Genomic DNA, 11,212 nt, shown 5'->3' with positions numbered 1-11,212 from the left:
AACTATTTTAAGGATTTTCAAACCTTAGAATACATCAATTATCTTTCTTTTGATCTCAGAAGAGGCAATAGGGAGATAGAACATGGGAATAAACAAAGTATGGTTTGTATTTCTTTATGAAATAAGGAATTCAAATTAGTATCTAGGCCAGGGATATACTTAGATGCCTTACTTGGTTCAAACGTAGGATGATAGATTAAAGAACTTAAAATGACCATTATATCCCCGCTTAATGCTATAGTTGTAAGGTTCAACTTAAGTAAAGAAGTAGAGGTTAGGAAATCATAATCATGTAATTAACCCTACAAATCAACAACTAAGATAAGCAAGTTAACGAATGAAATTCAATAGCATAGTATGATTGTTCGAAGTACATTAACCCTGGGTTTTCTCATATTGATTGTTCTAAGACTTTTATTTATGCATTACTTACTTTAGTTCCAAGTTACGATTTCAAAACTATCTTTTTGGTTATGCTTGCATCAACTAAATTGAAATTGTAAACTAAAATAGAATCATTGTTGAATCAAGTCCCTATGAGATCGATACATGGCTTCTTGAAGGACACTTTACTACTTGATAAGACCATGTACACTTGTGTGTGCACTTGGGTGCTTTAAAGTTTTTGGCTCTATTGCTGGGGACTTATATTTAGGCAATTGTTTATTTTAGTATTACTTTTAGATTTATTTGGTATTTCTATGCTTAGTCTTGATTTTGTTGTTATAGGAAAAAGGGCTTTAGGTTGATAAGCTGGCAAGGGATCGAGAGTTGGTAGAACAAATCCCTGAACCTGAGCAAGACCTTCATCAACATAGGAGATAAGCAATCGTTCTCCCCAGAATTTCTCAAATCCAAGAAGACCAAGAGAATATGGCTCCAATGGATGAAGAATAAGTAGGCCAAAGGATAGATAGGGAAGTGGCAGCCACACTTCCAATGAAATTGACTTTCCCAATTCAAAGACCGACAGCTGGAGGAATTTTGAGTTAAAACAAAATATGGTGCAACTTCTTATTAGTAGTGAACAATTTTTAGGGCATTTATACGAGGATTCACAAATCCACTTGCAGACCTTCATTGAGCTTATTGATACATTCACTCCGGCTGGGGTGAGTAAATATTATGAGAGGCTTACATTATTTCCCCATTCACTTTTTGGGGAAGCTAAAAGGCGGTTAAATGCGGAGACGACCAATTAAATTACATCATGGGATAACTTATCCAGACAGTTTCTTACTAGATTCTTTCCATCAGGCAAGACTTTGATACTTTGTAGTGAGATAGTAAGCTTTAAATAGAAGATTGATGAGATTATCTATCATGCTTGGGAATGCTTTAAGGATCTTCTTCAGAATTGTCCACACCATTAACAGTCCAATGAGGTACCTATTAATACTTTTGTAGAAGCTCTTGATTATGATACAGAGATTTTGCTAGATTCAGTTGTAGGTGTTCAAGCGGTAGAATTCACTTATAATGAGCTATACACATTACTGAACCATATAGCACAACGAAATCTAGATTGTCATTCAGATTTTAGAAGTGCCATGAAAAGAATTGCAGGTGTATTAGATGTTGACCAATTCACAGCCTTATCAACACAGGTTTCTGCCTTACAAAATTTGATCAACACTTAATTCAGCAGCACGAAGCTGGGAGCAACACAACCTACTGCCACAGTCAATGTCGTCCAACAAGCTACAGGTTGGTGTGAGGTTTCTGAAAATAATAGCCATTCAGCGGCCATGTGTGCTTCAAATCCAGAATTTGTAATGTATGTAGGTAATGCTCTAAGGCTAAATTATGGTAATGCCTACAATATAAAGTGTCAGACTCAGCCACCAAATCAGCCATGGAATGCCCCACAGCTACAGGCCCAATCAAATCAGTCAACTAGCCTTATAGAAGAGATGTTGAAGCAAATTCTAGCAAATCAAACACAGTTGACTGTAGAAATAAAAAATCAGCAAGCGGCCATAAGAATTTTAGAGTTTAAAGTGGGACAATTATCACAGGCAATGAATACTAGACCACAAGGTGGTTTGCCAGCAGATACAAAAAATCTAAAGCAAGTTACGGCAATTACCTTGAGAAGTGGTAAAAGGCTTCAAGAAGAACCTCCTAAGGTAACAAAGAAGGTATATGTTAATGTGGTGACCCAACAAGTTCCCAAAGAAGTAGCTGATAATTCAAGAAATTCTGAGTACTTGAAACCAAAAATTATTGAACCAAAAGTGAAGAAGACAATGGCATTACTTTTCCCTTAGAGGAAATTTAAAGAGAATAAGGATGCACTGTTCAAAAAGTTCTTTAACACATTAAGAGAGCTTCATATTAATTTACCTCTTTTAGATATTTTGCAAAGTATGCCTAAGTATGCAAAGTATTTGAGGGATGTGGTGGATAATAAGGGGAAACTGCAGGATGTGGAAGCTATAACACTCACTAAAGAGTGTATCGCTATGATGACACAACAAATCCCCGAGAAATTAAAAGATCAGGGGAATTTTCTATCCCTATTCAAATTGGGAATAAAGCGGTCCATGCACTGAGTGATTTAAGGGAAAGAATGAACATGATAACCCTATAATTGTTTAAAACATTAGGCTTGGAGAGCCTAAATCGACACAAGTGGTTATGCATCTCGCAGATGGATCCATCACATATTAGGATGGTATAATAGAGGATGTCCTCATAAAGGTTGGTAAATTCATTATACCTATTGAATTTTGTGCTCTTGATTTTGAGGCAGATGAATAGGTACCAATCATCTTGGGGTGTCCATTCTTAGCAATTGGAGGGGCCTTGATTGATGTTAGAAAAGGCATGCTCAAAATGAGGATAGATGATGAAGAAGTTGTATTTGATATTTAATAAACATCAATCGTAAAATCCTAAAATAATGATTTATGTGTGATCAATGTGTGAAATAGAAAAGTGCGGGGTGGTTAATCCACCAAAGACCTCTTAGAATTACCTAAATGAGCGGCCTAAGTTGAATCCACCGGTTCCCAACATGATGAAGGTTGAACTGAAGAGATATGTTGACCTTGAGAGTGCAAACTCAAGATGTAAAAAATGAATGAAAAAATGGCTACCAAAAGGGAGTAAAAGGGTGAAAGAATTTGTCTTAGTTAAGCTGGTTCGTACCGCGAAACTAAATCAAGCGCTGCTTGGGAGGCAACCTAAGTTAATTAGGTTTATTTTCTATTTAGTTTTTAGTTTTTATTTCGCGTAGTTTTTGTTTTTTGATAGAGTCTCAGGTTAATAAAGTCTGAGTACCATAAACTTGAGCTAAGGAGTATGGCAAAAACTAAGTATGGGGTCCCATGTATCTCTTTTATGAGAAAAGATGCTACTAGCTTGACCTAGAGGCCTCAAGGAGTATTTCTATCTCTTAACTTTAAATTTACTTAGGGGACAAACTAGATTTTTAAGTGTGGGGTGGGAAAATTCCCAAATTTTGGCTCAATTTAAAGAAAAGATTTTATGCAAGATATTCTTACTGGTGCTATTTTTTATTACATGATGCCAGTTTAAATAAAAAATTCCCATGTTTATGACTTGTACTTGTTGGTTTAATTTTGAATTTATGTTATTATTTGGTTAGGAATCTGTGATGATCCAATATGAGTTGAGCATGTGCCATGTGAGATGTGTGATTTTTGTATATTCATTGTTGAATGTGATGTCTAGAACTTGTCCGGTGTGTGTGTGAATTGAAATAAAGAATGTGGATTTTAAAGATGCTATAGGCATTTTTTTGATAGCCTTGTTTTGTACCTTCTATTTGTCTTACCCTTGTGCATTATCCTAGTTAACCCCTATTGAGCGTTTAGTTTTTTTTATTGGCAACCTCATAAGTAGCCTAATCCCTTCTTTGATAGACCATAATTTGATCTAAAAAGCTCTTAAGTGGGTTAATAAAAAGAATTAATTTAGTAAGAAGTTGAGAAATAAAAGGGAAAAGGTGAAATTGATGCCCTAAGGTAATGGTTATTTGTGTTAATAGTTGATGTGTGGTGGATGGATGTGGTATAATTTAAGCTAAAAATATTTCCATGATTGTAAAAAAAATAATAAAAAAATTAATTCATATGGTAATAAACTATACGTCCACCAAGTGTTTGTGAAAATGCTTAAAAGAGATGGGGCAGAAACAAAAGATATGTGCAGGTGAAAAAGTGTAGTTTGGATATTGGGGAATGGTTCTAAATTTATAATGTAGTGTATTAAAGCGCTTAAAAAGGTTAATCACTATTTCAAATAGTTCCTACGCATTCCTTAGCCTATATTACTACCCAAAAAAGTCCTAATTGATCATAATTTCATCATTCTGATATTAGTGGAGCATTACACCAAGGGCAAGCTTATGGCTCATTCTGTATAACTTTTGAATTCTATGCAAGAGTGAGTGTAGTTTGATTCTTGTACCCATTGTGATAATTTGCATTATTGTGAGTGATCATGGGCAACTCTCTTGTTGTGAGGGCACATGTTTGATGAATATGGGTGATTCTTTTGATGTATTTAATTGAGAAATATGTATTAGTTTTCCACTTGTTGAGTCCTTTCTTGAGGCTAGGATGTTTTGAAGTAGAATTCTTGAGCTATAAATTATGTATATAACATGCTTAGTGTAGAAACTTGCATTCCGTGTAGTCATTGTAGTACTAGATTGAATGTCTTGCTTGTAGTATAATTGTGGAATTTTTCAAGCTCATGGTATTTATAGTAAAGAGTTGTTCTAGAATGAACAAGGCTTTAAGTGTGGGCTGGTGATGTTTGGTGTATTTATGATTCTAGCATACTATTATAGCCTTTTTAATTTAGCCTTGTTTTGAGGATAATTCTTATTCTATATGTGTTTATAATGATATAAATGAGCATTTATGTGTCCTAGTATGCGTTTACAATGTTTAATGGTGTTTTCACATGAGTTTTGATTCAATTTGAGCATTTAGAGTTCAACTGAGAAAACTAGTGTAACTAGCTTGAGCTAGGTATTTTTCTAGTCTCTTGTGTTGGTTTATAATGTGTTTTAATGAGTTAATAAGGTTATTATTATGTATTTATATATGAAACAACATGTTTATAATATTCAAGGGACAATTTGACCATGAAAAGAGTCAAAACAACAAGTTAAAGCTCAATATGAATTTAGCCTATGTTTAGCTCGTGTTTCTAGTTCATTATTGAAGATGTTGTGTTGTTTTGAGCTCTTAATTGTTGTGTTTAATGTTATAGGATTCTTTTTTAATGTATTATGGTGATATATAAAGGATATACAAGCTTCAAATCAAGGGGAATAAACTCAAAATGACTTGGAATAGATCACGGAATCACAAAACACAGGTTGACGCAAATTTTGACATCTGAAATGTATTGGGCGAGTGAGGGCATGTGGAGTGGAATATGGACACGTGATTCACACCATTATATTCATAAAGGGCCCAAAATAGTAAACCATCGCTCATAGGTGATCGTAAAATCACAATTATCGAAAAATACAAGCTCAATGAGATTAGAACGCTCAGTGGTGAGCACTAAAATTAGGAAAAAAGTGCCCAGTGATGGTATTTGGCACTATACCGCTCATCGGTGACAATCAATATGTGAATAAAATGTGCCTTTCTTAACAAGAATAACGTGGAAACCCAATCCCACTCGGTTTATGATTTATCTAGTATAAATATAACATCTTAAAACACATTTTGGAACATCTTGGAACCTCTAGATCGATTAGAACAACATTTAGGCTACCACAACTTGTTTTTAGGTTATTACTTCTTTAACTTAGCTTTATTTATGTTTTTAACCATTCATACAACTATTTGGATATTGATTATAACTATGAGTGGCTAAAAACCTTGCTTTCAAAGTTAAAGCCAAGAACATGGGTATTATTGTTTTGAATTAAGTTCGTTTGATTTTCTTATCATCATTGATTGTTTGTTTATTCTTGTTATAACTATTTTAAGGATTCATAACCTTTAAAGTATATCAATTGTCTAGCTTTTGATCTCGGAAGAAGGAATAGGGAGATAGAACATGGGAATAAACAAAGTATGATTTGTATTTCTGAATGAAATAAGAAATTCAAATTAGTATCTAGGATAGGGATATACTTAGATCCCTTACCTGATTCAAACGTAGGAGGTAATCTTAAAGAACGTAAGTGGACCATTACATCCCCATTCAACAATGTAGTTGTAAGGTTCAACTTAGGCAAAAGATTGGAGGTTAGGAAACCATAATCATACAATTTACCCTACGAATCAAAAACTAAGATAAGCAATATAACGAATGAAATTCAATAGCATAGTATGATTGTTTGAAATGCTTTAACCCTAGCTTTTTTCCTATTTATTTTTCCAAGACTTTTATTTACACATTATTTACTTTAATTCCAAGTTACAATTTCATAACTCTCTTTTTGGTTGCAGTTCCATCAACTAAATCAAAAAACTAAACTAAAATAGAATTATTGTTGAATCAAGTCCCTATGGGATTGATACTTGGCTTCTTGAATGATACTTGGCTTCTTGAAGCCAATTTACTACTTGGTAAGACCACGTACAACTAGTAGAGCCTTTTTCAGTGTCTACCCTAGTGGGTAAGTCCATTGTAGCTAGACGGGTATACCGAAATTTCCCTATTAGAGTATCTCAAAAAGTTACTTCAGTTGATCTTGTGGAGTTAAGGATGACTAATTTTTAAATCATTCTTGGCATGCAATGGATCCACTTGTGTTATGCCTCAGTTGATTGCAAAATTAGAATCATTCAGTTCCAATTTCTTAATGAACCAATTATCAAATAGAGGGGTAGTACTTTCGTGCTTAAGGGTCAACTTGTTTCCTATATTAAGGCAAGAAAGACAATGTCCAATGTGGGTTTTTATCATCTCTTTTGAGTCAAGGATTAAAAATCTAAAAGTTTGAGCCTTGTTTCGATAGAGAATAAGTTCCTTGATATGTTTCCCGGAGTTTCTCACAAAAGGGAAACTAATTTGGAAATAGATCTCTTTCCAGATACCCAACCTATTTCTATCTATCCTTACAAAATGGATCCAACTGAGCTTAAGGAGCTAAAAGAGCAGTTAAAGGATCTCTTGGATAATGGTTTCATCAGGCCTAGTTTTTTACCATGTGGTGCTCTAGTTCTATTCATACGCAAGAAAGATAATTCTATTAGAATGTGCACTTATTACTGCCAGTTGAACAAAGTCATAATAAAGAATAAGTATTCTTTTCCCAGGATTGATGACTTGTTCGACAAACTTTAGGATGTAAGTTATTTCTCTATGATACACCTCAAATCCGGGTATCATAAACTTAGAGTTAGAGAATGTGACTTTCCGAAGAAAGCCTTCAGAACATGGTATGGTCACATTGAATTCTTAGTCATTTACTTTGGCCTAAAGAATTCCCCTAAAACTTGTATGGACTTGATGAATAGGGTGTTCAAGCAGTACTTGGACATGTTTATCATAGTCTTCATTAATGATGTCCTTGTCTACTTAGTGATAATGATCATATATACTATTTGAGGGTTGTCTTTCAGAACCTTAATGATCATTTGTTGTTCACTAAGTTCATCAAGTGCGAGTTTTGATTAATGTAAGTAGACTTTCAGCGGTCAGATTTCTATGAAAAGAGTTTTCAGGAGTTGAAGACTTGACTCACTTTTACTCCAGTCTTGACTTTGCCAGATGGCACAGATGGATTCTTAGTTTGTTTTTATGATTCTAGATTTGGTCTTGGTTGTGTAATAATGCGAGGAGGTAAGGTCATAGCCTACGTCTCTAGATAGCTTAAACCCCATAAGAAGAACTACCAGACCCATGATCTTGAGTTGGTAGTAGTTATCTTTAGCTTAAAGATTTGGAGGCATATCTTTATGGGGTTCATATGGATGTGTTTACTGATCACAAGAGTTTACAGTATATATTCATGCAGAAAGATCTGAATCATAGTCAGATAAAATAGCTTGAGTTCTTAAAAGATTATTATATAAATGTGTTGTATCATCCAGGCAAGGCCAATATAGTGACAGATGCCTTTAGTAGATTATCTATGTGTAGTGTTGTGTATGTTGAGAACGATAAGACAGAGTTAGTTTATGAGTTTCATCAGCTTTCTAAGTTAAGATTTTGGTTGGTTGATTCATCTGAAGGTAGTGTATGGGTTAATAATGGTTCAGAATCTTCATTGGTTGCTAAATTAAAAGAAAAGAAAGATAGGGATTCTAGTTTAGTAGAAGTTGAAGAAGGCAGTTGTGGATCATAAAGTGGAGATTTTATACCAAAGGGGAGATGTTGTGCTTTGTTGACAGGGTAGATTGTGTGTTCCATTTTAGCATCATTAGCATGATTCTATATGGGTCATTGTAGATACAATGACCAAGTCAGCTTATTTCTTATCAGTTCATGCTTCGTATTCAATAAAGGATTATGCTAGACTCTATCTTACGGAGTTAGTAAAGTTGCATGGTGTCCTGTTAACTCTCATCTCAGATAGAGGTACTCAGTTTACCTCTCCCTTTTGGATGGCTTTCTAGAAGGGTCTCTGTACCCAAATTTATCTCAGTACATCTTTTTAACCTCAGACAGATGGTCAGGCAGAACGTACCATTTAGACTTTAGAGGATATGTTGAGGGCCTGCAGTTGAGATGACCACTTATCTTAGATTGAGTTTGCCTATAACAAAGGCTATCACTCCAGTATTCAGATAACTTTATTTGAGGCTCTCTATTGAAGGAGGTGTAGGTCTCCTATTGGTTGGTTGAAAGTATTTGGGGCTTCTTTGATAGGGACAAATTCAGTGTTTCAGGAAATGGATAAGGGTCAGTTGATTCGAGAGACGCAAAATACAACCCAAAGTCATCAAAAATCTTATCTAGATGTGAAGAGATGAGATCTTGAGTTTGAAGTTAGTGACTTGGTTTATTTGAGAATTTTTCTTATGAAAGAGGTGAAAAGATTTGGACTGAAAAGGAAAATCATTTTCCATTTTGTTGACCCATATAGAAATTTGAGCTATTATGTGAAGGTAGCTTATGAATAAGAGTTGCCTACAAATTTGGCATCAATGCACTCGGTGTTTCATGTCTCCTTGCTAAAGAAATGCATTGGTGATTTAGCTTCTAGTGGTTCCTTTAGAAAGAGTGGATATGAAAGATAGTCTCTCATTTAAATAAATTCCAGTTGAAATCCTTGATCACCGGACTTGTAGGTTGAGGAATAAAGATGTTCCCCTGGTTAAAGCTCTATAGGGAAATCAATCCATTAAGGGATCTACTTGGAAAACAGAGGCAGATATGCAAGCCAAGTATCCTCATCTTTTATCCCCGAATTTAGATTCAGCTCGTGGTAATGGTCTCCCTTAAATTAACTCTCTTTCATCTTCTATCTCAGCTTTATAACCATCCTCATGTTCTTACATGTATTCATCAATTAAGTTTAGTCCATGTATCATGTTTCAGATTCATTTATTTAATAATATTTTAGTTTATGGGTAGTTAGTGTATGATGTTAGTTTCCTTAGTATTCTCAGCCTAACAATTTTCATTCAAGGATGAATGATCCCAAAGGGGAGATATTGTAATACCCCATGTTTTAACGTCACTGGGCAACTTACTAATTGTTTTCTTAGGTCATATGGACATCATACGAGTTGTAAGATATATGTCGTACCTATGACACTATAGAGTGATTGAGGTTCTATTTAGGATATGACTCAACCCTAAGAGTAGTCACTTGATGTTATGAGTCGAATGAGGAGAGGTCGTAAGGTTAGCAATATAAATTTCCAAAGTTTCTGTCTAGGCTATGAGTGGAAATTTTGAATTGCATGGACATATGATGAGCCATAAAGTACCTCTCGTATGTTGACTAGTATGTGTCATTTTTTCCACTGACACGCTTACAAGTTACAAGTACAACTCATACCTTCATCTTACAAGTTGCAAGATTGACTCATAACAACTAGGAATGTGTTTTTGTAATACCCCAAACTTTCCTTAAGCCTAAATCATATTTCTATAAGATTAAGGAATGACTTCCAAAGTGAGTAGTATTTAAATCATATAGAGTTTTCCTAATCCTCCTTAGTTTCAGACGTGAAGGAGAAGCAAGATTTGGAAGCTAGTTTGGTCAAACTGAAAGAGTCAGTTAAAGACTAAAAGGTAGATGTTTTTTTCTAAGGGAGAGACGGCGTGTTGAGTTGTTAGAGTAGATTATGTGTTCCTTGTGTTGGTGATTTGAGGCATTGAATTATGGCTGAGTTGCATAGTGCACGATATTCTATTCATCCCGATGCTACTAAGATGTACCACTACTTACGGGAAATCTAATGGTGGAGTGGTAGGAAGAAAGACATAGCAGAATTCGTGGCATAATATGGAACTTGTCAGATGGTTAAGGTAAAGCAACACAGACCTAGTATTAAGTTGCAAGAGATTGGTATCCCCACTTGGAAGTGGGAAAAGGTGAATATGGATTGTGTGACTGGTCTACCCCTTTCGTTTTGGGTTGTTGTATAAAGGTTGACTAAGTCAGTGCATTTCTTTCCAGTGCATACATCTTATAAAACTGGGGATTATGCTAGGTTGTATATCCGGGAGTTAGTCAGGTTGCAAGGAGTTCCCTTGTCTATCATGTTAGATAGGGGTACTCAGTTCACTTCTCTAATTTAAAGAGCATTTCAGAAGGGTCTTGGTACCCAAGTTCATTTGAGTTCCATTTTTCATCCGCAGATAGATAGTCACGCTGAGAGGACTATCCAAACTTTATAAGACATGTTGAGGGGATATGCACTTCATTTCAAAATGAGGAGATAATAAAGACATTAAAATGCTCAATGAATTACCAACTATAGTGAATGATAAGAACAATGAAGAAATAAATAGAATTCTAGAAATTAAAGAAGTTAAGAAAGTTGTCATGGTGCTAAGAAGGAATAGGGCAAGAGGCCCTGATGGTGTGACAGGAGCTTTTTTCTAAGATGCTTGGGATATTATTAGCAAAGATGTACATAATATGGTTATAGCTTTATTTTATGGGTTTGAATTACAAAAAATTGGTACACATACATATGTTGTACTTTTACCTAAAAAGTTAGTTGTAAACACATTTTATGATATGAGACTAATCTCATTGAGTAATTTTATGAACAAGATTGTATCGAAAATTGTGCATGAGAGGATT

The 11,212-nt window shown here is 34.8% G+C and overlaps 1 non-coding gene across 1 annotated transcript; it reads right to left on the bottom strand.

Annotated features, from left to right (window-relative positions):
- Positions 1-1,269: 1,269 nt before the first annotated feature.
- LOC124897346 lies at positions 1,270-1,375 on the bottom strand. The gene has a single exon (XR_007054068.1). It is a non-coding gene; the product is annotated as a small nucleolar RNA R71 (small nucleolar RNA).
- Between the last annotated feature and the right edge of the window lie 9,837 nt (positions 1,376-11,212).

This window comes from Capsicum annuum, chromosome 3 (assembly GCF_002878395.1).
Source record: "Capsicum annuum cultivar UCD-10X-F1 chromosome 3, UCD10Xv1.1, whole genome shotgun sequence".
NCBI classification, from domain to species: Eukaryota; Viridiplantae; Streptophyta; class Magnoliopsida; order Solanales; family Solanaceae; genus Capsicum; species Capsicum annuum.
Note: the sequence above shows the minus strand (reverse complement) of the source record. Positions and strands in the feature narration are given on the sequence as shown.